Source organism: Capra hircus, chromosome 2, assembly GCF_001704415.2.
Source record: "Capra hircus breed San Clemente chromosome 2, ASM170441v1, whole genome shotgun sequence".
NCBI lineage: Eukaryota > Metazoa > Chordata > Mammalia > Artiodactyla > Bovidae > Capra > Capra hircus.
This window is the reverse complement of record NC_030809.1, coordinates 16159698-16185218: the sequence shown is the minus strand read 5'-3', so window position 1 is coordinate 16185218 and position 25521 is coordinate 16159698. Positions and strand designations below refer to the sequence as shown.

General features: G+C 47.6%; 1 pseudogene; it reads left to right on the top strand.

Annotated features, from left to right (window-relative positions):
- LOC102189257 lies at positions 22286–22738 on the top strand (annotated as a pseudogene).

Genomic DNA, 25521 nt, shown 5'->3' with positions numbered 1-25521 from the left:
TGCTTTCAGCTCCCCACTCAGCTGGCAGGTGGTCCAGCCTGCCCACTGCCCCTCACTCCCCACCCCCTACTGCTCAGCGCCCCTTTACTCAAGGATTCTGTTCCGTCAATGTGTCTGATTTGAAATTCTCTGAGAGAGACTGCCTGGCTGTCTCAGGTCCGGTGTCTCTCTAACTGGGCATGGCCATGCCTTCCAGGGCAGCGAGGCTTCTGTGGAAAGGGAGTGAAGCAGGAGAGAGGGGATCGCCAACCCAGCCCTCCCCTGCCCAGCTCCTGCCCCTTGCTCTCACGGGTCCAGTTTTGGAGATGCCCTCATCCTGCAGGACCGTGCAGCAATGATCCCACCCCCCATGGGTGCCTTCCTTCCCACTGGCTCTGGCTCGGGTCCTTACAGCACCTTGATGTCTAACACAAGTTCCTGGTCTGTGGTCGGCCTCCCCAGCTAACATCAGCTCCTCAGGGCAGGGTTTTATCTTGTTTAGCACTCCATCCCTGGTTCCTACAGTCATACCCGAAGCTCAGTGAATATTTGCTGAACAACTAAAATAAACTCACACCCTCCTCAGTGGGAAAAACCCAAAGTCTCCTTTGAAAGCTCAGGCACAGTGAGACCTCAAGTGACAGCTAGTCCTCTGTCCCCATTTTCCCCTCCCACCCCTGCCATTAGGCCCCCTCACGCAGCCCAGGAGGAGAGGTAGGGAAAGGCAAGTCTCTTGGTCTCTTTATTTTTCCAGATGAGCTTCAGAATCATTTGGGCATGGTTCCCAAAAGCTTCCACTGAGATTGTGATGGACATTGTTTAAATATATACATCAATTTGAAAAAAAAAATGACATCGTTACAATGTTGAGTCTTACCACGAGTCTCTGTATTTCCTTGTCTTCTTTTATGACCCTCAGGTTTCATATAGTTCCTGCATATTTACTGTTAAAGTCATTTTCAGGGTACTTTACTCTCACAGTTGCTATGATGGAGGTATCTGCCCCCCTTCCACCCGACTCTTATTTTCTAATTGTTCGTATGGAGGAAAGGAATTGATTTGTGAATGTTTACTTTGTATCCATTCACTTCAACTAAAGTTTTATCAATCCTAAGAATTTTTCATTTGATTATCTTAGGAATAAAATCACATTATCAACAAATGACAATTTTATCTCCTTCCTTCCCTTCCTCTAGTTGAACCTCTATTTCAGCTGTTTTTTATTGCGTTTGGCAGAGCAGATCCTTTCTTAAATAAACCTTTCATTAGGGAAGACATTTAGGACTCTACAGAATATTTAAAGAATAAAAGAATGCAAGTGACATATCTCGATTTCTGGGAAACTGCCAATGCAGTACTTAGGGGAGATTTATTGTTCCCAGGGCTTATATTAGGGAGGGGAAAAAAAAGAGCGAAACAATAAATCAAGTCGATACCTGATGAACTTTGTTCCCTTTAAGTTAGAAACCAAGAGAAAGGAGAAAAAGGAAGTAATAAATTTAGGCAAAATGGAGGAAGAAGAGAGAGAATTGATAAATTTAATCAATAGCACATGGGAAGAAATGGCCCTTCAGCCGAGTGGGGCAAAGAGGGATAGGATGGAGGAAGAGACTTGGGTCCCACCAGGCAGCCTGCGGAGAAGGCAGTGGCACCCCACTCCAGTGCTCTTGCCTGGAAAATCCCATGGAGCCTGGTGGGCTGCAGTCCATGGGGTCACTAAAAGTTGGACACGACTGAGCAACTTCACTTTCACTTTTCACTTTCATGCCCTGGAGAAGGAAATGGCAACCCACTCTAGTTTTCTTGCTTGGAGAATCCCAGGGATGGGGTAGCCTGGTGGGCTGCCGTCTCTAGGGTTGTACAGAGTCGGACACGACTGAAGTGACTTAGCAGCAGCAGTAGCAGCAGGCAGCCTGGCTCTTCCTTCTACTTAGATGCTGGGGGGGGGGGGCGGGTGGGTAGGGGCGGCGGGGAGGTAGGTGAGCTTGAGCCAGGGGGTTCTGTTGACCTTGTGGCCACCCACTGGCCATGATCTCTTGACTGGAGTTCCTGCCCCAGCCAGCCTGGAAGTTCGTGGGGTGGGGTAGAGAATGCTCACAGTTAGGACAGCACCTGGTGGACCCAGTATCCAGGAAAAGCGAGGTGCAGAGCTTGTGGTGAGCAGTGTGTGTGCCCTGTGTAACCCCCTCTAGCCTCACACTGCTTGTTGTGTCTTCCATTTCCTCTGTCTCACTTGGTTTTAGTAACAGTTTAAAAAATTTCACCCTGATGGAGAAAAGGTTTTTCCTGCTCCCCGACCAGAGCAGGTGGGGGTCAGAAACCCTGTGCTGGCTATAGTTGGGGCACAAGTCGGCCAGTGTGGGCTCAGAGAGGGGAGACTGGTTATGCTGGGCTCACAGGTTCTTTGGGGATTGGTTCTTTTGAGGATTTAACGTTATGTTTATCTGAAGGGGCCATTTCCCTTACAGTCAGCCTTAAAAAAATTAATAAGTCATTAGCCAAACTCTAAATAGGAGCAAATGCAAATTAATATACTCTGGAAAAAGGAAGGAACTAATACAAAACATGTTTTACAAACAAAATGAGGGGATCAGATTCTCAGCAGCCTGCTTGCATGTTTTTGTAGCAAAATGGAAATTAATCTCTTCCCAGGGGCTCATCATCCATTCCCTCGGCTCAGTGTAATATGCAGAAATTTTTTTTTTAATAGAGAAGAAAAAGCTCCCAGCTGTTTTTTTTTTTTTTTTCTTTTGAAGAAGCCAAGACAGAAGGACATCTTGGAGCTGGGTCTGTGGGGAGTCACTGGGTGGCCCCTTTGTTTTATGATGGAAGGAGAGTGATCTCTCGTTTTCCAGGTGGGGGTCAGTGAAGAACAGGCTTAGCAGGTGCTGGCTTCCCCTGTGTGCAGAGATCTGGCACAAGCAAACCAAGGGCCTCCTGAGACCCCAGCCCCTTCTGCCTGAGATTTCGAAGTTAGGGAGGCCTGTAGAGCCATCTAACGGACTCTCGCCAAAGTTGCTTGACTGACAGGGCTATGCAGTTCCTGGCACAGTGTGGGCTGAGCCTGGAAGTCCAGCCACCCTGCTGATGTGGAGGTTTGTGAAGATGGCCTAAGGAAACTGAGGCTTTGGAGCCCCAAAGAGGGGTACCCATGGGTCAGAACCTGCAGGGGCATCACTGCAGTGGCCCTCAGCATCCTGCAGACTTTGGGACCAGTTTTCAGAGTGACGCTGGGTGATGGCATCAGTGGCAAAGACAGCATCTGGCTGCCCTCATCTGGTGCATGTTAGAGAGGCCTCAGGTGGAAGCACTGAGTGTCCTGCTCATAGAAGCCTGTAGACGTGCGATTGGAAATTCAGAGAGACGTGAGACTCCTTTTTGTGTGCTAAGCTGGTGGAGTGAAGTCCTGCTGCTCCTCTCAGTACACTTAGTTGCTTCAGTCGTGTCTGACTCTGTGACCCCATGCACTGTAGCTCTCCAGGCTCCTCTGTCCGTGGGGATTCTCCAGGCAAGAATACTAAAGTGGGTTGCCATGCCCTCCTCCAGGGGATCTTCCCAACCTAGGGATCAAACCCAAGTCTCCCACCTTGCAGGTGGATTCTTTACTGTCTGAGCCATGAGGGAAGCCCATACCCTTAGCACCATAGACTAATTTTCAGTATTTTGCAAAATCAAATTAGTTTGAGCAGCTTTTAGGAAGGAAGCAGATGTTTACCACAAACACATCTAGGTTTCAAAGTTTAGAATAAAACCACATTTTCTCTAATGGTCAAATATATCTTCCAGCTGGCTTTCCTTCCAGCTTTTACTTTACACTTTAAAATAGTGCTAGTGGCTGTGACAAACAGACATCAAAATACCTAGGGCTGAAACGTCTAGGAAGTCCAGGTGGGTATTGTGCTTGGCTCACTGGCTCTCTTCCAAGCACTGATGCCTGCACCCAGGATTCTGATCTCTGCAGCCTGTCGCTTCTGGGGTCATCATGCTTGTCCTGAACTGACCGAGGGGTGAGGAGTACGGAGACCCACGCACGGGAGCTTTCCACAGGCCAGGCCTGGGAGCAAGACATGTCATTTCTGCCCACAACCTATAGACTGGAACTCAGCCGCAGGCCTGCACCTCAGCACGAGACTGGGCAGTAACAACCAGAGATGCCTAGGAGGAAGGGAACACTGCTTGGTGAACAGATCATACTTTGTGCCCCAGATGGCACACTGATTATCACAAGACATCCAGAGCACCCCTCACAGACTCTGGCCTGGAAATGCCAAGTTCAGTGTAAACCTGGCGGAGCCCTTGGAATAGGTATGTTGGATGAATAAGTGAGCCATTGCTCTGTAGAGGAACGAGCTGATGACTGTGACCCTGGAGCCAGCTCGCTTGCGGTGTTGAAGCTGGCTTGAGTACCTTTTCAGTTGGTGGTTCTGACAGCTTGGGTCAAGGAGCAGAATGACCTTTTTTTTTTAATCTCACCATTTGGCTTGTGGGAACTTTGTTCCCTGACAAGGGATTGAACCCACACCTCCTGCATTGGAGGCAAAGTCTTTACTTCTGGACTATTAGGGAAGTCCCCAGAATGACATGTTCTTTAAGACTCACATCTGAACCATTGTTCTGGGCATGCTTCATAGCCCTTTGAGTGCCATCTGCCCAGGGGACACTGGTGCAGCTCTGGCCCTTTGAGGCATCCAAAGTATTGGAGGCTCTGCTGAAGGGAGACATCTGTGCCTGCCTGGAACAGATGGGGTGGCTGTCAAACACCCCAGGAGCTTCTGTGTGGTAACCTCTGGGGGTTCCTAGAGCATGCCTGTGGGGAGCTTTGCAAAGGGGAGCATTCTTGGGAGTAGATGGGGGTTATTCCCCCAGAATACAGATGTAGGGAAAGAGTAAATTAGCTAAGATGACGGTGGTCAGGGTCTCTCACCCCACATTTTGTAAATACAAGATTATGTAACAGCTGAGATCACTTATATTACTGTGCATGCATCATGGTGGACCTGCTTGACCATAGGCCACTTTGTTCTATATAAGCATCACCTGAGAAGCCCTTGTGGCTGTGTTACAGCTGTGTCCACTGGGTTGTGCACGAGAGGAGAGAATACAGAATTTCTGCTGCTAAGGCTGCCACACCAGCCAGGAGAGAATAAACATGTCTGCAGTTCCTATGGCTCCTCGAGTTTTCTTCCAACTTCCCTGCTCATCCCCTGTCTACCCTGGGTTCAGTGAATGGTGTGCACAGTGAGAAATAGCAAGACAATTGACATAGGTCGGCAGGATTCCCAGCAGGTAAAGAAGCCTGAGGCACCAATGGATGGAGGAAGCCAGGGGCCACCACATAGCATGTGGTACCAGTGGCTGTGGCCCTCTCGGCATGGGCCAAGTGGAAGACTGGGAGGTAGTGGACGGGTCACTGGAGAATGTTGAAAATGTGTTATGGGCAGTGAGTTCCCATTTGCCAGACAAAGTGGCATGGACTGCTGCAGGCACTGTGGGGCAGATTTTCCAGACTTCTCTGAAAGCAAATATGGACAGTGCCCTATGTGAAACCATGCAGGTGTGCAGTGTGCAGAGATGCTTGGAAGAACTAGAGCAACGTATGCTGACATTAGAGCAAGAACCCTGTGGCCCTGAAGAACCCAGGGTCTCTGAGAGTGAGGCGGTAAGGGACAGTGACGATAAACATTATGAAACTAAGGAACGTTTTGAGACTGCGGGTCCCCACTGGTTAGCGAGGCCTGTTCTGCGGCAGGATGGGGCCAAGAAGGCATGGAAGCTCCGGGAGGCCTTGGGCACTGAGGAGGCCAGAGGGGATTAGCATCGACTCTGCAGCCATGATGAAGTCCAGGAAGGCTGACAAGGAGCAAGGAGCAATCCCACTGGAGAGAGAGAAGAAAGGAAAAAGGGAAGGGAAACCACAGGGGAGAGTTTAGAGCTGGATCAGGGCCTGCCGAGCCCATCCATGCAGAGCCCTGAGGAGGCCACTGCGTCTGCAGACAGAAACGTCACTCAGGACGGCAAGTGAAGTTCAGGATATACAGTGTGGACCTGGACTTCAGGGTGGTGGACGACGATGGGGGAAACTACTGCGATGCTTGGAGCCAGCTGGAGGTCCACCCTCTCAGCCTTTACACCGGCTGGGCAGGTGGAGGAGCCTCCAGCAGATGGTGGGCATTTTACAGACATCACACGAGATGCCGCTTTAAACGATGCCCCGTCCAGCTCTTTTTGGTTCCCTAACTGCTACCTTGATAGTGGCAAGCTTGGGGAGAAGTCGAGGGACGGCAGCAGGCAAAGGGGATGAGGAGTGAGATACACCCTGAAGGGGGCCGAGCTGGTAAAGGCCCAATCTGGGTATCACAAATGTGGACCGATTTTCTGGCAGTGGGAGTTGACAGGAATGAAAATGATAGACAGCCCAATGCTCCGCTCCTGGAGCTATGGAGGCAACTGAGGCGGGAGCAGCAGTTTACCAAGTTTGGGAAGCACCCGCAGCAAGAGATATAGGCGGTTCAGTTAGAAGATTACATGCACCCAAGGATGTTCCTTTTCCGCTTTGAATAGGTCTCAGACCAAGGTGCCCACCCAAAGAGCCCAAGCCAGGCACTGGAGGCCCCATGTACAACTTGCAATTCACTGGTCACTAGCCAATGTGCAGAGAGCGACAGCCCTGGTTGACGCCGGTGCTGAACGCGGTCTTGTTTATGGCAAGCCGAAGCAGTTTCCTGGCCCTAGAGCCTGCATTGCTGGCTGTGGTGGCCAGATGATGTACACTTAGTAGGCAGTGTGCTGTAAAGGCTGTGTATGGTGTGTTACTAACATCTGTTTCTCTTGCAGATTTAGGACAGTGTGAAAGCATTTGGAATCACATGGTGGGCTGTGAACGCCACAAAAATCCTCTCTTTGATGGGGTGGGCCTTGTGCCTGTTGGGGGTTTTTCTGTCCTTGGCGGGGGAAAAGAATCGGAAGATGGACTTGCCCTTGTGGGGGCTTTCCTGCAATCTCACAAGGACACAGGGTGGACTGGCCTTGCCCATGGAAGATAAAGGCCCAGTCCTGGTGGGTGGCTCTTCTAGCCCCACGAGGGCAAGGACTGCAACAGGAGTTCCAGGTGATACCTGGCATTGGGTCTGGCTATGTGTTGGGGGTGTAACTGTTTGTTGTTGTAGCATCTATTGCTGTTGCAGATGGTGGGTTCAAAGGTCGGTGTTAGTCACCAAGAGAATATCGCAGAAGACGGACTGTGCGTGAGGCGAGAGACCCTGAAGGAGTGGAAAGGAGGGAAAGAGCAAATTAGCCAAGATGGCAGTGGTCAGGCTCTCTTGCCCTGCGTTTTGTAAACAGAAGGTCATGTAACAGCTGAGCTCACTTATACTACTGCTCATGCATGTCATGGTGGACCTGCTTGACCACCGGCCACTTTTGATCTATATAAACACCACCTGAGAAGCCCTTGTGGCTGTGTTTCAGCTGTATCAACCACGAGAGGTGAGAATACAGCGTGTCTAATGCTATAGCTGCTGTGTCAGCCTGCAGAGAATAAACGTGTCTGCAGGTCCTATGGCACTTTCTTCCAGCTTCCCCGCTTGCGCCTTGCTTACCCTGGGTCCAGCGAACCGTGTGCACAGTGAGGAACAGCGAGACAACAGGTAACTGCTGCAGGGTCTGGGGAAATGGGCCATGCAAAATCCAGAGCACGTTGGTCTTTCAGGTGGCACAGTAGTCCCTTTGAAGCATCTAGCACCTGGGGAAGATGCTTCGGGGGCATTAAATTTTCTCCTGACAAATGCACCTGCCCTCTCAGTCCCTAGGTCAACAAGGCTCTTGCTTATCTCAGTTCTTCCCGGTGGATACTCTGGAGATGGTCCTGGTTGACTTCTGTGTGGTATGTGTGCTGGGCTCCCGCTCTGGGCCAGGCCCTGTTGGGCACTCAGTGGACACTATTTCCTGGGTCCATGCAGCCTGCAGTGGGCAAGGTTCGGCTGTAGACTCTTGGTTCCAGGAGCAAGAGGCTTGCTCTGGTTGTCTCGGGTTGCGGGTGCTCCTTGAGCAATCTGGAAATTTCCAGGTGCTGTCTTCTGTGGTATCTTTTAAATGGCTATTTTGTACTATTTTACTGAAGGTGTTGGATGTGGAAAGGCACAAACTGCTTCACTGTGAATATTTTTATAGTCTTAAGGCTTTCCGTCTCCATCACAAGAATTTCCATGAATCCCTCTTAACTACCTGTAGCCTCCAGAGCGCCAGAGAGGTGCCCCCAACTTAAGCTGATTCTACTTCGCTCCCTTAAAACTCGGCCTTCTCATTATGCTGACAAGTTTAATCCCCCAACACTAGGTCCTGGGCCTCCTTGGACCTCAAACCCAATAATATTCTCTGCTAAACAGAGAGCTCCCCTAGCCCATGTTTTGGAAGCACCAAAGAAGTGCCAGAGGCATAACCCTTCCCACTTTTTTTTTTTTTACCTCCCCCACAAGCAGGTTGCCTCCATCACCTCCTCCTCCACCCCAGGCAAAGGTGTTTTCTTTATATAACAGGACAGAGAAGTGTCCTGCCACACTCCAAGCACAGGGACCCTGGGGTACCCCTGCTTGAAGATGAGCAGTTGTAGATTTAAGGCAACTCCAGGACCAGATATTCTGTCATCTGTTCAAAAGAGGAGCTTCACAACGTGGATGGACCTGAGAGCGTCATACTGAGTGAAGTAAGTCAGACAGAGGAGAACTATCATGACATCGCTTAGAGGTGGAATCTAAAAAGAAATGATACAGATGAACTTACTTACAAAACAGAAACAGACTCACAGACTTCAATAAAGAGCTTACGGTTGCTGGGGGGAACCACAGGGGCATGGGATACTTAGGGACTTTGGGAAGGTTATGTACACACTGCTATATTTAAAATGGATAACCAACAAGGACATACTCCTTAGCACAGGGAACTCTGCTCAATGTCATGTGGCAGCCTGGATGGGAGGGGAGCTCAGGGGAGAATGGATACATGTGTATGTATGGCTGAGTCCCTTTGCTGTTCACCTGAAACTATCACAACATTGTTAATCAGCTATACCTTCAGTTCAGTTCAGTCGCTCAGTCGTGTCCGACTCTTTGTGACCCCATGAATCGCAGCATGCCAGGACTCCCTGTCCATCACCAACTCCCGGAGTTCACTCAGACTCGCGTCCATTGAGTCAGTGATGCCATCCAGCCATCTCATCCTCTGTCATCCCCTTCTTCTGCCCTCAATCCCTCCCAGCATCAAAGTCTTTTCCAATGAGTCAACTCTTCACATGAGGTGGCCAAAATTTTTTTTTTTTTATAAAAGAGCTGCAGCTGGCCAGGCTTTCTGGCTGCTCACTGGTGCCTGGTCCCCAGCCCACCCCTTGACCAACTGAACGACTTGCTCCTTGTTTTTCCCAGATAAGATTTCTGAAACAAAATCTGATTGAGTCTCCTTTCATGCCAGGTACTCATGGGTCAGAAGCCCTTCTGGCCAATCAGCTGTGGTCAGTGTAACACAGCCCATGGGCTCCCTTACTAGGAACTGCTTCTTTCAGAAAGGACCCAGGGGTAGAGTGTGTTCCCTTTAGAACAGGATTCCCTGCTGCTCCCAGGACTGACTCTGTAGTACAGCCCCCTACAAATACAGTTAAAAGTGTCAGAGGCAAGCTGCAAATCTGGGTGTGCTAATGCAAAAGCCACTTAACCATCAGTCCCTTGGTCTACACTGGGCTTTCAGACGTAGATATGGGAGATACAGGAAGAATAGCCAGAAAGGTAGAAATAAGAAGGTGGTATTTTTGATTCCCTCCTTTAGTATTGGGTTGGCCAAAACGTTCATTCGAGTTTTTCCATACTTTAATGAACCTTTTGGTCAACCCAATAGATACATTTATAACCCTCCTATCAAGGATAGTTATCAAACAAACCAAAAAACCTCACACTGCAGGATAGTTTTTTTAAAAAGCCAATAAATTATTCCCCGAAGTTTGGAAAAGTGACGTGAATTGCATATTGAAAAGTCAAGGGAATGGGGTGAAGTCATCTTAAGATGGTGGAAAAGTGAGGTTGCACAGTCGTGTCCGACTCTTTGAGACCCCACGGACTGTAACCTACCAAGCTCCTCTGTCCATGGGACTTTCCAGGCAATAGTACTGGAGTGGATTGCCATTTCCTTCTCCAGGGGATCTTCCTGACCCAGAGATCGAACCCGGGTCTCTGTGCGACCTCAGAGACGGCAGCCCGTGGCGGAAGGCCCCTCAAATTAGAGCCAGCTGTGCTCAGCTCCACACCTGGCTCCACACACGGGTCTGTCCACGTGAGAGACGAGTCAGGAGCAGAATACAAACCAGCTCGGGAACCCACAGGAAGCGAGAGTCCCTCACCAGGTAGGAGTTGAAGTGGGAATGAAATGATACTAGCAGCTCTTTCAACTCTCCACAATTCAGCACTTCAGAGAAACCCTCAAAGGTTTTTATTTTTAAGCTTTCCATCCTTATATTTTCTGAATTTTAAAAACTGCATTCTCCCAATCTCTGTCTCCTCCTTTGGTCTCATGATTACTTCCTGTTCCAGGCACCTGCAAAATAGTCTCTGTTTCCCTTGATTCAGACCTCTTGAGTATTTGTCCTGAGTTCCTGTGGCAACCTCTTTGAAGAAACATTAAATGATATTCATGGAAATATTAAGTGAGTTCAACCAAGACTATCTGGGTTTGAATCCCCATTCAAATTCTCCTCAGCCTAGTGATGCTTTGTTTTTCTCATCTATAAATCAGAGCTAAGTATAAGAATCTCCTTAACACCCAGTTTTATTCTTCCTTCCTGACACTTTGCAAATCCACTCCCCTCTTTCCATCCCCTGACTGCATTCCTGCACATTCATCTCACAGGTCTCCCGCCTCTGGTCTCTATGCCTCCCCAAGACATCAGGCTGGTGGCAGATGGAACTCTCTGAGTACTGAAGGCTCATGATGGCCAGAGCTGGGGGAGATCTTGGGAACCCACCCAGATAACCATCGTATGTGGAGGAGGAGGAGAATGGAGGTTGTTGATGAAATGACTTGCAAGCTGGGGTTAGAATCCAGGACCCCAGACCTCTCCCAGCACTCTGTTATACCACACAGCCACTCATGAACCAGGAGGTAAAGTTGAAGAAGGTAGGTTGGTGATGGCAGTAAACAAACCTTTGTTTCCAGCCTCTGACCCACGCCCTTTCTGGGGGGATGCTGAGTCACTCCTGCTAGAAGAGGCATGGTGTGATTCTGTGCTCTGTGGCTCTTGGGTTTGGCCATGTGATTTTCTTTGACCATTAAAATAGGGGCAGAGGTCAGTTCAAAGAGTGTCTGTGTTGCCACCCACCCCTCTTGCACTTTCTGATGTTTATCATGGAAAGAACAAACTCCAGGTGGCCACAGGTCCCAGAAGGAGAGACATGGAGAACTAGACACCGTCGAGAGCCTGAGGAAGAGCTGCTACAGCCAGCCTGCAGGCCTATGAATGTGAACTCGATGGCTGCTGCTCTCAGCCACTGAGATTTTTGAGTATGTTTGTTACCCAGCAGGACTCAGCAGGAACCTGCCTGATAACAATGTTCTCAGCCTCAAAGGCTGAGTAGTGTCAATAGCAGAGTTCTGGCTGCAGGCGTAGCCAGGGTCTGTGGAGTGAAATCCACTGTCCTTGGCGAAGGCTCCTCTTGCCTGAAATGCAACCAATTTTTCAATCTGATCTCTTCTTTTCTCTGCCAATACCTAAGCCACCTGAACATTCCTCCCCAAGCCCAGCCCCCCTACTCTACCTAATTCAGCCCCAGACCTCATGAAGACAACCAACCCAGTCCCATTCATCCCTCCTTCCCCTGAACACAGGTCGTCCGACAGCAGGTCGCTCAGCCATGCAGCCAAATTTTCACACTCTCTCTCACCCCAGTGCCCAGCCCTTGCCCCTCCATCCTTCTGTGTTAGAAGCAGGGTCTGGCACAGCCCTGCCTGCCTCTCACCCAGATTCCCCTGTTGCATTGTCCTGGCTGCCTTGCGTCACCCCTCTGCCACGCTGTGCCCTGGTCCACCCTCATGTTAGCAGGACCCAGGTGACTCCTCGAATGGAGGAGAGGATGTTGGAAGCTGAGGGGAAAAGCCCTCAAAGTGGTGAACAAGACACAGCCCATGGGGGCTTTGACCAGGCTGAACCTGGCCAAGCCTTTCCTGCCACCTGAACCTGAGAGCCTGCCGGCGGGGACCCGGGGAAGCCCAACCTTGACACTGGGTGGTGACTTAGAGCTCACAAAGACCCTTCTCTTCCTGGCAGGTGAGCATCAAGACTTCAGTCCATTCAGAGGAGAGTGGGAGGCAGGATCTGCCTAATCATGGTGAAGGAAAACAGCCCAGTGTTTCACTGGAAATATTTTACTGACTAAACTTTTTCCTAACTGGCCACAGTGCTCTAGAGGTGGATCGCTCGGATCACAGAGGAAGTCCTCTCGAGGTCAGCGCAGCTCCTGATGCCCTGACTCAGAGAATTGAAACCACCACCAGAAAAGCTGACCCCGCGAGACCCCTGTCTGCAGTGCAGTCTAGAGAACCTGCAGCCCTCCAGCGCCCAAAGCTGGGGAATGTGCCTGAAGAGAGTTTTATTGCAGGAACCAAAATTTAACCAGTGGAAGGTCTTTTTAAACAATATACTTAAATTGTGCCTCCTTTAGCAGGCATTAAAATGGAAGATGGGACAGTGTTCTTGGCTGCATTGATCCCAGAGTCCAGGCTCCTCTTCAGGACTCCTCAGCATGTGGGAGAGGGGATTTATTGATGTGCACATGTGTTTCAGGCCTGACAGTCTGGGGGCCCACATGCCTACACAGCAAACAGCTGCCAACCTGCTGAATGGCTCATGGAGAAGCCTTTCTGAAATGATGTCATTGTCTCCTGACCTACCAGATGCCCGGAGGGGGCAGGGAAGTTAGAAAAGAGGAGTTTTAAAATGCTCAACAGATTTACCAAATCTCTGGGTAAGAGACACTAAAATGCTTTGTAGAGTTATAAAAGTTAAAATAGTGTGAAATGATTAAAAAAAAAGAGCCAGTTCCAACAGATCAGTTTTTTTTTTTTTTTCACAATAGACTTTAGTTTGCACATGATGTCAATACAAAATAAAGGGGAAAAGAGGATCACTCTTTGAAAATAACAAATGATGAATCTTGCTGGCGAGTTTTACAGAGGAAAAGTCCTCAGAATTAGAAATTAATGTGGAGACCCAGTCCCTGCGGCAGCTCTGATACCAAAACCTGAAAAAACAAACTTTTACCAAGATGGCAAAAAGTTACCAAAGAGGAATTGAATAAATGAAAGTGCTGCATTCAATATGCCAGAAAAATTGGAAAACTCAGTAGTGGCCACAGGACTGGAAAAGGTCAGTTTTCATTCCAATCCCAAAGAAAGGCAATGCCAAAGAATGCTCAAACTACCGCACGATTGCACTCATCTCACATGCTAGTAAAGGAATGCTCAAAGTTCTCCAAGCCAGGCTTCAGCAATATGTGAACCGTGAACTTCCTGATGTTCAAGCTGGTTTTAGAAAAGGCTAGAGGAACCAGAGATCAAATTGCCAAGATCTGCTGGATCATGGAAAAAGCAAGAGAGTTCCAGAAAAACATCTATTTCTGCTTTATTGACTATGCCAAAGCCTTTGACTGTGTGGATCACAATCAACTGTGGAAAATTCTGAAAGAGATGGGAATACCAGACCACCTTGACCTGCCTCTTGAGAAATCTGTATGCAGGTCAGGAAGCAACAGTTAGAACCGGACATGGAACACAGACTGGTTCCAAATAGGAAAAGGAGTACATCAAGGCTGTATATTGTCACCCTGCTTATTTAACTTCTATGCAGAGTACATCATGAGAAACGCTGGACTGGAAGAAACACAAGCTGGAATCAAGATTGCCAGAAGAAATATCAATAACCTCAGATACGCAGATGACACCACCCTTATGGCAGAAAGTGAAGAGGAGCTAAAGAGCCTCTTGATGAAAGTGAAAGAGGAGAGTGAAAAAGTTGGCTTAAAGCTCAACATTCAGAAAACGAAGATCATGGCATCTGGTCCCATCACTTCATGGGAAAAAGATGGGGAAACAGTGGAAACAGTGTCAGACTTTATTTTTTGGGGCTCCAAAATCACTGGAGATGGTGATTGCAGCCATGAAATTAAAACACGCCTACTCCTTGGAAGAAAAGTTATGAGCAACCTAGATAGCATATTGAAATGCAGAGACATTACTTTGCTGACTAAGGTCCATCTAGCCAAGGCTATGGTTTTTCCTGTGGTCATGTATGGATGTGAGAGTTGGACTGTGAAGAAGGCTGAGCACCGAAGAATTGATGCTTTTGACCTGTGGTGTTGGAGAAGACTCTTGAGAGTCCCTTGGACTGCAAGGAGATCCAACCAGTCCATTCTAAAGGAGATCAGCCCTAAGATTTCTTTGGAAGGAATGATGCTGAAGCTGAAGCTCCAGTACTTTGGCCACCTCATGTGAAGAGTTGACTCTTTAGAAAAGACTTTGATGGTGGGAGGGATTGGGGGCAGGAGGAGAAGGGGGCGACAGAGGATGAGATGGCTGGATGGCATCACTGACTCGATGGACGTGAGTGTGAGTGAACTCCCGGAGTTGGTGATGGACAGGGAGGCCTGGCGTGCTGTGATTCATGGGGTTGCAAAGAGTCAGACATGACTGAGCGACTGAACTGAACTGAGTGATCCTTTTTCAGGATGGAAAGTCTTTGTGGATATTAGTTCTACCCCAAATGAATACATTTAACACAATTCCTATGAGAAAAATTTAACTTTATATAGGTATTGTAAAATTCATCCGGAAGGATAATTATCAGTTTAGTTCAGTCGCTCAGTCGTGTCCAACTCTTTTCGACCCCATGGACTGCAGCACTCCAGGCTTCCCTGTCCATCACCAACTCCCGGAATTCACTCAAACTCACGTCTATCTAGCCGGTGATGCCATCCAGCCATCTCATCCTCTATGGTCCCCTTCTCCTCCTGCCTTCATTGTTTCCCAGCATCAGGAAATATTGTCCAGTGAGTTCCAGGGTCTTTTCCAGTCAGTTCTTCGAATCAGGTGACCAAAGTATTAGAGTTTCAGCTTCAGCATCAGTCCCTCCAATGAATATTCAGGATTAAGAATAGAAAAGCATTTTTTTGGAAACAGCAATGAAATAAGGAGAAGGCTTACCTTGTCATGTATTTTTAATTGAGATAATTTACATACGCTATAATGAACACATTTTAAGTGCACAATTGAATGAATTTTGACAAATGTATACACCAACCCAGTCAAAATATAGAACATTTCTGTTTCCCCAGAAGGCTCCTGTGTGCCCTTTAGGTTAACCTTCATCCAATACCCCTGCTCCCAGCACTAGACTTGACTCAGGTGACCACTGATCTGACATTGTAGGTGAGTTTAGTTTCACTTGCTCTGGAATATCATCTGACTAGGAACTTACAGAATGTTCTCTTTTGCATCTAGTTTCTTTCCCTCAGTGTGATTGATGTCTGTGAGATTCATACACTATCAGATATAAAAATTTATTGAGCCTATAGAAATCAAAGAACTGACTCATTTGAACAGACCCTGATGCTGGGAAAGATCGAAGGCAGGAACAAAAGGGAATGATAGAAGATGAGATGGCTGGATGGCATCACTGATTCAATGGACATGAGTCTGAGTAAACTCCGGGAGTTGGTGATGGACAGGGAGGCCTGGTGTGCTGCAGTCCATGGGGTCGCAAAGAGTCAGACGAGACTGAGCAACTGAACTGAACTGAATAGAAATCAAAACTGTCAGGTTAGCATAGGAATAAACAGATTGATCCACAGAATAGAAGAGAATCCAGATCTGACTCTAAGTTACAGTGGGAATTCAGTAGATAAAAAGATGGCAATTCAGATTAGGCTGGAAAGTACAGGTGAGTCAATAAATGGCCTTGGCTCATCACTGGGGGAAATGAAATTAGATTCCCTCCTTTCATCTTGGGCTTTCCAGGTGGTTCAGAGGTTAAAGCATCTGCCTGCAATGCGGGAGACCTGGGTTTAATCCCTGGGTTGGGAAGATCCCCTGGAGAAGTATCCCCCTCCAGTATTCTTGCCTGGAGAATCCCATGGACGGAGGAGCCTGGTGGGCTATAGTCCACGGGGTTGCTAAGAGCCAGACACAACTGAGCGACTTCACTTCACTTTTCATCTTAGGCTTTCCAGGTGGCTCTAGTGGTAAAGAACCTGCCTGCCAAAGCAGGAGACGTAAGAGATGCAGGTTCGATCTCTGGGTTGGGAAGATCCCCTGGAGGTGGGAATGGCAACCCACTCGAGTATCCTTGCCTGTAGAATCCCATGGACAGAGGAGTCTCCATAGAGTCGCAAAGAGTCAGACATGACTGAAGCAACTTAGCATACATGCACTGTTCATCTTATGCTGAAATAAATGACAGATGGATTAAATATTTAAATAAAAACAAATCTGTCAAAGAAAAAATATATAAGTAAAATACTTTATAGCCTTGAAGTTGGAGATGTTTCTTTAAGCATTGATCTAAAGCCTATAAATACATATGTAAGACTGGTAAAGATTCATTGTAAGATTTATCTGGCAAATTAAATCATCTGGGGAATATAATTGCAACATATATGACAGATAAGGAGTAAATATGCTAAACAGCTTAAGAGCTACTGAAATCAATTAGGAGGCAAATACCCAAGAGGAAAATAGGCAAAGGATAAGAACAGGTCCTTCACTGAGGAAGAAATCCAAATGGTCAATAAACAAGCTGTGAGATTCAAAGAAACACAAACGATAGCAATTGTTTAGTACCTGTTTATTATTTTTGAACTATCTGATTGACTTCAAAAATGTTTCAAAGATTTCGCCCCTGGTCCGGTGGTCAGAACTTCACCTTTCAGTGCAGGGGTTGTGGGTTCCATCCCTGATTGGGGAGCTAGGATCCCACAGGCTTCATGGCCAAAAAAACAAAACATAAAGCAGAATCAATATTGTAAGAAATTCAATAAAGACTTTTAAAATAGTCCATATCAAAAAATCTTAGAAAAATAAAAGACATCCATTTTTGGTATGCAGGTTGAGACATCCATACATATTCTTCAGAAGCCTTAGTTTTGAGTGGTGTTTTATGAAATGCACTTGTGTGTGGCCCTACTTGATCTTTAGCAGCTCCATACAGTAGGAAGGTGAGGTCTGATGTTATTTTGCAGACAAAGAGCCCTAGGTTCAGTGAAGTTACTTTCCTGACGTCACAGAGATAGTAAGTAGTCAGGTGTTCATTTGTAGTTCTCTGAATGTTTATTGTATCATGGCTTCTTCCTGGATATCTCAGTTGGAAAAGAATCCTCCTGTAATGCTGGAGACCCCAGTTCAGTTCCTGGGTTGGAGAAGGGATAGGCTACCCACTCCAATATTCTTTGGCTTCCCTTGTGGCTCAGCTGGTAAAGAATCTGCCTGCAATGTGGAAGACATAGATTTGATCCCCGGGTTGGGAAGATCCCCTGGAGACAGGAAAGGCTACTCACTCCAGAATTCCATGGGCTGTACAGCCCACTGGGTAGCAAAGAGTCGGACATGACTGAGCGGCTTTCACCTTCAGTTTCTTAGAGCCGAGCTGGCTAAATCTTTCTTCAGTGAATTTCCATCAGTTCATACATTTCAGAATTATTAATGCTAATATACTATGCTCTCATTTCAAGGAAAATAAATTTGATGCCATAAGAATTTCCAAGCTTGTTTCTTTTTAAAAATAATTTTTTAAATTTATTTATGGCTGTGCTGGGTCTTTGTTGCTGCGCGGGCTTTCTCTGGTTGTAGTGCCTGGGCTTCGTATTGCCCTGGCTTCTCTTGTTGCGGAGCACAGGCTCTAGGCGCTCGGGTTTCCATAGCTGCATCATGTGGGCTCTGTGGTTGTGGCTGTCTGGCTCTAGAGCACAGGTTCAATAGCTGTAGTGTTCAGGCTTAGTTGCTCCTTGGCATATGGGATCTTGCTGGATCAGGGATCAAACCCTTGTCTCCTGCATTGGTGGGCAGATTCTTTACCCTTGAACCACTAGGGAAGCTCCAGTCTTGTTTCTTAATAAACATTGCATCCATTTACCATAAGACACAACGGGCAGATTAAACATCTTAAGAAGAATGTGAGGATGACTGTCTGGTATTACTTCTTTATTATGGCAAAGAAGCTATGAGTTATAGTGCCAAAGGTATTTTAAATTTGTGAAATTGATTAATTGGTTAATCCACTCCTTCAGCAAATACATATTGCACACCTGCTCTGTGACAGGGCTCCTTTCCCGACATTTGGGGAAACAGAGATGAGTAAGATAGGCAAAAATCCCTGCCTGTGTGGAGCTGAGGTTCTACATTTATTTTTCAAGTATTACAAAGCAATGTTTGTGCTAGTTTATAAAATACATGATGACTGCAATGTCTTAAATAATCTAAGTAGTATAAAAAGCAGATAATCAACACAAATTGTAGTGTAAAGTATACAAAAATGTTCACCATTTTTGCCTGAAAATTAAACTCAGAATTATAAGGATGTCAGTGTTCCTTATTAGGAGTTACGTTTGCATTTTGTTCCTCTTCTCCTTGAGAAGGTATCAGAAAGCCTTCTCGGATTCACCGAGGGCAGCCCTCACCCCCATTAGGAGAGCAGGAAAGGACACGTGGGTCCCTGGACTGAGTCTGCAGGAGAAGAGGGGTCAGGCAAGAGGACTTTGGTCCTGGAGAAGGAACATGACAATGGCCTCTGCAAAGGGGAGGTAGCCAGACCCTCTTGTTTCAAAGGTTTTAAAGAAAAAACTCTGACTAACCTCTTGGAGAATCCCTGAGAGACAGAGGACCTTAGTTGTAGGGCTTCTGGGAAACTGGCTTTGGAAAAACTCTGGGCATCCTGAACCAGCTCGCCCTGGAGGTGTGGTCAAGTATGTGCTCCAGACTGAGGTCCGCCTGGTGGTGCTCTGCTAGCTGGAGGTGATGCCAGCCAAAGCTCCAGACCCCTATGTGCCCAGTGCCACTGGCAGCCCGAGCCTCTGTATGCCTGGTCGTTGCTGCGGGACATGGTGCCCTGCAGGCTCCTGGAGCAGTGGTGGTCAACCCCAGTCACACCCCAGAGCTTGACAGTCTCAGGGGCCACATGGAGGGGAACAAATGTTAGGGGTGCAGGGACCCGGACATCTGTCCACGGGACAGAAACACAGAAGGGAGCCAGGAGGACGCTGGTTACTTGGTGATTCAAAACACTGACTATTTTGACATGGACACATTGGCTCAAGAAAGCTAAACAGCTGTATGGTGCATCTAGAATGTTGCAGTCCTTTCTCAGCTGGTGTACATGTGCCTGTGAGCTTGGCTGGTGTGCATGTCAGCTGGCGGTGTCCTTTGCCCCTTGGACTTGATAGAAACTCAGCTTGGGTCCCATTACACATGCTGAAGACCTTCCCAGGAGACTGGCTAGATTTCTGCAGAACCTGGTGGGGCCTGCTTCCCCCAGGTCACTGCGAAGTGACCCTGCATTGCAAGCAAAGTTCATGGCTGGGGCTCAGGCCTCATCCCTCATCCCCTCAAAAGCTGAGCCATGGGAGGAGGATTTGTGTCTCAGCAAAACATCTTCAAAGGTTTTGCATCAGTGTCCTTCCTCATCACGCCCCATCCCCCCCCGAACCACCACAAATGGAACAACTCAGGCAGCTCAGCCTCCCAGACGCCTGTCACCTTCTATGTTCTAAAATCTCACCTTTCTCTCAAAATATCAAGATGTTTTTCTCTACAAAGACAGCGCCTCTCCCGTGGGGGTCTCTGCTGCCAGCTGTTAAACTGAGAACAAGTTCACTCCCTTTCACCTGACATTGAACCTCTGAATCAGGAAGCACGACTGGACAAGGATGAGCTGTTTGATATCAACTGTTAATTTAAAAACCAGCTATAGTTATGAAAATATTTTATGTAAGCCTCTGGCAATATACTTGGAGTTTGTTAATGATGGATATTTCAAAGGTTAAAATGTGCATGCCAAGGACTTTCTAGGTGGTCCAGTGTTAAGACTCTGAACTTCTACTGCAGGGGGCGTGGGTTGGATCCCTGGTCCGGGAACTAAGATCCCGCATGCAATGCGGTGTGGCCAAAAAGCAAACAAAAGGTGGAGGCTGTGTCCAGAGGTGGTAAGGTAACCTTTAACATTCTATGATGAATTGTACACTTTAAATGGCGAATTGTACGATAGCTCAATAAAACTGTTACAAAAGAGCTTTAATTCCAGGGTGGCTCCTGGTGAAGAAGGACCTGAGGCCCTCTGAGAGCTCTGTCCTCCTGGGGGATCGTTCACTTGCTCCGGCACCACAGGTGGAGGGGCCACTCCACTCTGCTGAGGTGGCATAGAGCCCTCCAGAGGCACTCCATTCTTGAGCACCCACTTGCTTCAGGAAGAGGCAGTGCTGCCCTGTCCAGAGCCCAGCCGGGAGGAGAGCAGACACGAGGGAGGGGGCTTACATCTTGGCAGGAGTGCTGCCTTGGCACTAGACTTGAACTCCAACCCCTGGGAGCCTGGGGAATTGTGTGTGCTCCCACCCAGCTGCTGGGACCTTTGCTTTGTCTGCCCCACCCCTCGGGAGGGTGTATCTTGTCCCAAGCCAAATTGTCCTCATGGGCAGGGGTGGCTCTCACGAGACCTCTGAACTCTGGCCACAGTTAATTGGCCCCAGGTAGGTCTTTGACCCCTGCTAGGCCAGTTGGGGTCCAACTCTTGGACTTTTCTTTCCAGAGTGACCCCTGCCCAAGCCACCAGACCCTCTCTGATGGTAGAGCTGGGAGGGGGAAGGTGTGGAAATGGCAGTGCTCGTGGTAGAACTGAGAGCAGCCCAAGCCTGACATCAGCGAACAAGCGGGACGGGGACTGGGGGTGGAGGGAGGAGAGGGATGTGGAGTCCTGGCAGGAGGCGAGAGATGGCTCAGAGGAAGAGGTGGCTCCTCCGGGGGCCCAGCCCACATTTGGGATGTCAGCCCCACAGTCTTGGGGTACAGCCTTCATCTACCCGTTGGGCCTTTGCAAGCACAGCACCTTAGAGAGAAGGCTTAGAGTGGCCAAGAAGGGCCAGACTGAAGTGCCCAGTCCATCTTCACAAAAGTAGTCTGTGCTCGTCTCTTGGAAGGGCACTATTGTAACAATCCTTCAACAAGAGTGATGTGCTTTGGGTCTTCTTGGTTTAGCTAAAATTTTTATTTTACAGTCATGGCCATGTTACAAAATTTAGAAAAATCAACAAAAGCGTCACCCATAAACTACTACTGAGATGTTGATAACTGCTGTTTTAATTAATTTCCTAGCGTTCTTTAGTCACTAAATCGTGTCCGACTCTTCTGCGACGCCATGGACTGTAGCCCTCCAGGCTCCTCCCTCCATGGGATTCTCCAGGCAAGAATACTGGAGTGGGTTGCCATTTCCTTCTCCAGGGGATCTTCCCAACCCAGGGATGGAACCCGCATCTCCAGCATTGCAAACAAACTCTGAGCCACCAGTGAAGCCTAGTTTCTTAGCATGCAGTTTAGCATTACACAAGCAAGGCATTGGGATGGATAAACCTAAACCAGTGGTTCTCAAAGTGTGGCCTCAGGAACAGCAGCAACAGTGGCAGTGTCAGCTGGGGACTTGTCAGAAATTCTGATTCTCAGGCCTCACCTTCCAAAATAGAAACTGGGGTGGGGCCCAGCCAGCTCTGCTTGAATAGATTTGATGAACTCCAATTGGGGAACCATGAGTTTGAGCAAACTCCAGGAGATAGTGAAAGACAGGGACGCTGGGCGTGCTGCAATCCATGGGGTGGCAAAGAGTCCTACACAACTTAGCCACTGAACAACAGTTGGGAAACCGTTGGTTGGCACCTTTGTAATCCCAATGCAGCCCTTCTATGTTACCACCAGAGGGCACCAGCAGGCTGTGATTTTCCCCTGCTGTTGCCAACTTCTTCATTCTCTAAGGACCTGTGACAGACAGAGACCTCGCAACACTTTATTCCTCTTTAAAAATTGGAATAAAGATTGACTGACGATATTTTGGTAATTATTGACAAACTTTAAATGCCGCCGTGTTTGGGCCAAACTGAGCTGTCATTCTGGTCCTTGCTTGACTGTGGACCCAGTGTTTTGGCAGTGGTAGAACATGTTTGACAGCACTTGTTTTGTTTGGAGCATTAAGAAATGCAAAAGCATTATGGGTCAGTAGTAAAGACGATCACTCAAGCTTTTCATGAGGATGGCGCTGACAGCGAAGAAGGAAGCCCCTGCCCCTCCTAAAGTCGAAGCCACAGCAAAGGCTTTGAAGGCCAAGAAAGCCGTGCCCACAGCCACACACACAAAAATAAGATCCAGATGTCACCAACCTGCTGGTGGCCCAAAACACTGCAACTCAGGAGGCCGCCCAAATATCCTCGGAAGAGAGCCCCCTAGGAGAAACAAACTTAACCACTATGCCATCATCACCATCAAGTCAGCCATGAAAAAAATAGAAGACAACACCACGCTGGTGTCCATTGTGGACGTCAGGGCCAACGAGCACCAGATGAAACAGGCTGTGAAGAAGCCCCATGACATTGTTGTGGCTAAGGTCAGTACTCTGATCAGGCCTGATGGAGAGACGGAGGCATATGTTTGATTGGCTCCTGACTATGATGCTTTGGATATTGCCAACAAAATTGGGATCACCTAAGCTGAGTCCAGCTGGCTAATTCCAAATATAAAAGTTTTCACTATGTTAAAAAAAAAAAAGATGATTGCTTAAGAAATGCTTGTATTCTATAAAAAGCAGGAGACAGCTCTTCCTTTTTGTTTCTCTGCATTTCCCACCTTTTTATAACCATGGCTGGGGGAATGCACCTTGGGCCAAGAGCCTGGCTCTCATCAGTGTCCCTTCCTCCCTCTGGTTCCCTCTTTTTTCCCTTGTTGTTATTTTCCAATCAAATGCATTGAGGTGTAATTTACATATGTGAGTGTACCCATTGGAAGTGTACAATGAATTAAATTCAATATACTTTGAAAAATGTAGTCACTGCCCCCATGGGTTTTTTTAAAAAGTGAAACTTACAGTTCAGTTCAGTTCAGTTGCTCAGTCATGTCCGACTCTTTGCGACCCTGTGGACTGCAGAACGCCAGGCCTCCCTGTCTATCACCAACTCCCGGAGTTTACTCAAACTCATGTGCATTGAGTCGGTGATGCTTCCAACCATCTCATCCTCTGTTGTCCCCTTCTCCTCCTGCCTTCAACCTTTCCCAGCATCAGGGTCTTTCCAGTGAGTCAGTTCTTCAGATCAGGTGGCCAAAGTATTGGAGTTTCAGCTTCAGCATCAATCCTTCCAATGAATATTCAGGACTGATTTCCTTTAGGATGGACCCAGTTATTTGCCTTTTTCCATCTTCCTTCAAACACGGTGTTTGGTGGCTATTATGTCACCTGATAGGTCTTCCCTGATATCAGGGCTTCCCTGGTAGCTCAGACGGTAAAGAATCTGCCTGCAATGCAAGAGACTCCAGTTTGATTCCTGGATTGGGAAGATCCCCTGGAGAAGGGAACGGCCACCCACTCCAGTATTCTGGCCTGGGGAATTCCATGGACTCTATGGTCCATGGGGTTGCAAAGAGTCAGACACAACTGAGTGACTTTCACTTTCAAGGTACCTGAGGGCCTCCAAGCACACCTTCAGAACTCAGACCAGTGGGGCCCGGGCAGGGAATCCCTTCTTGGAAGTCCCAATAGAAGGACAGGGTCCAGCAGTGACCGGGTGGATCCAACTTGATGACACCTCGCAGGAGCGTTTGGCTCTCTGCCTCATGTGTTTGCTGACATCCCTTTTCTGAGAACAATTCAGACCTCAGCAGTTTCTCTGAGTAGTTTGCAAAGCCCCTAGATACCTCCCTCGGGTACCCAGGTGCTCTTCCAGGTCACAGGGCTTTGCAGGGTTTTGAACAAGATGCATACGTAAAAGAGAAGTCTAGATTTTCAGAACTGGACCTTTCTTGACAAAGTAATGTTTCTGCTTTTTAATATGCTATCTAGGTTGCTCATAACTTTTCTTCCAAGGAGTAAGTGTCTTTTAATTTCATGGCTGCAGTCACCATCTGCAGTGATTTGGAGCCCCAAAAAATAAAGTCTGACACTGTTTCCACTGTTTCCCTATCTATTTCCCATGAAGTGATGGGACCAGATGCCATGATCTTCATTTTCTGAATGTTGAGCTTTAAGCCAACTTTTTCACTCTCCTCTTTCACTTTCATCAAGAGGCTTTTGAGTTCCTCTTCACTTTCTGCCATAAGGGTGGTGTCATCTGCATATCTGAGGTGATTGATATTTCTCCTGGCAATCTTGATTCCAGCTTGTGTTTCTTCCGGTCCAGCGTTTCTCATGATGTACTCTGCATAGAAGTTAAATAAACAGGGTGACAATATACAGCCCTGACGTACTGCTTTTCCTATTTGGAACCAGTCTGTTGTTCCATGTCCAGTTATAACTGTTGCTTCCTGACCTGCATACAGGTTTCACAAGAGGCAGGTCAAGGTGGTCTGGTATTCCCATCTCTTTCAGAATTTTCCACAGTTAATTGTGATCCACACAGTCAAAGGCTTTAGCATAGTCAATAAAGCAGAAATAGATGTTTTTCTGGAACTCTTCTGGAATTTACAGAATATAGTGTCAGAAGAAAAATAAAGCAGGGTGAGGGCATAACCACCGTGTGGGTGGTAAGATGGGAAGGTATTCCAAATAAGATGGTTCAGGAGATTACAGATAAGACAGTTGGGAAGGTCTGGGTGAGAGGTTGGCATTTGAGCAAAGACCTGAATAATATTAATAAGTGAATCTATCATGAGAATATCAGCCCTGAGTGTTCATTGGAAGGACTGATGCTAAGGCTGAAGCTCCTATACTTTGACCACCTGATTCAAAGAGCCAACTCTTTGGAAAAGACCGTAATGCTGGGAAAGACTGAGATCAGGAGGAGAAGGGGAGCGACAGGGGATGAGATGGTTAGATAACACCATTGACTCGATGGACATGAATCTGAGCAAAGTCCAGGAGATAGTGCAGGACAGGGGAGCCTGGTGTGCTGCAGTCCATGAGGTCTCAAAGAGTTAGACGCAAGTGAATGACTAAGACTCACACACATGCCAATAGCTGAGGCATTATTCGGACATCTAGCTCTCTCACAGCTCTCTGAATTAGGTCTTATCCCAATTTTACAGATTAAGAAACTGAGACTCAAACAGGCAAAGATATTTGTTTGACCACATGTCTCCTAAGTTGTTTGTCATAAGTCCAAAGGGTCAGAGAGACTTAGCATAGGAAAAGACCACAGAGTGGGAACATTGTCAGAAGACAGATGGAAGCCATGAGCCAGGGAAAATGGGCTTCGCAGAAATTAGCCCTGAATATTCACTGGAAGGACTGATGCTGAAGCTGGAGCTCCAATACTTTGGCCATCTGATCTGAAGAACTGACTC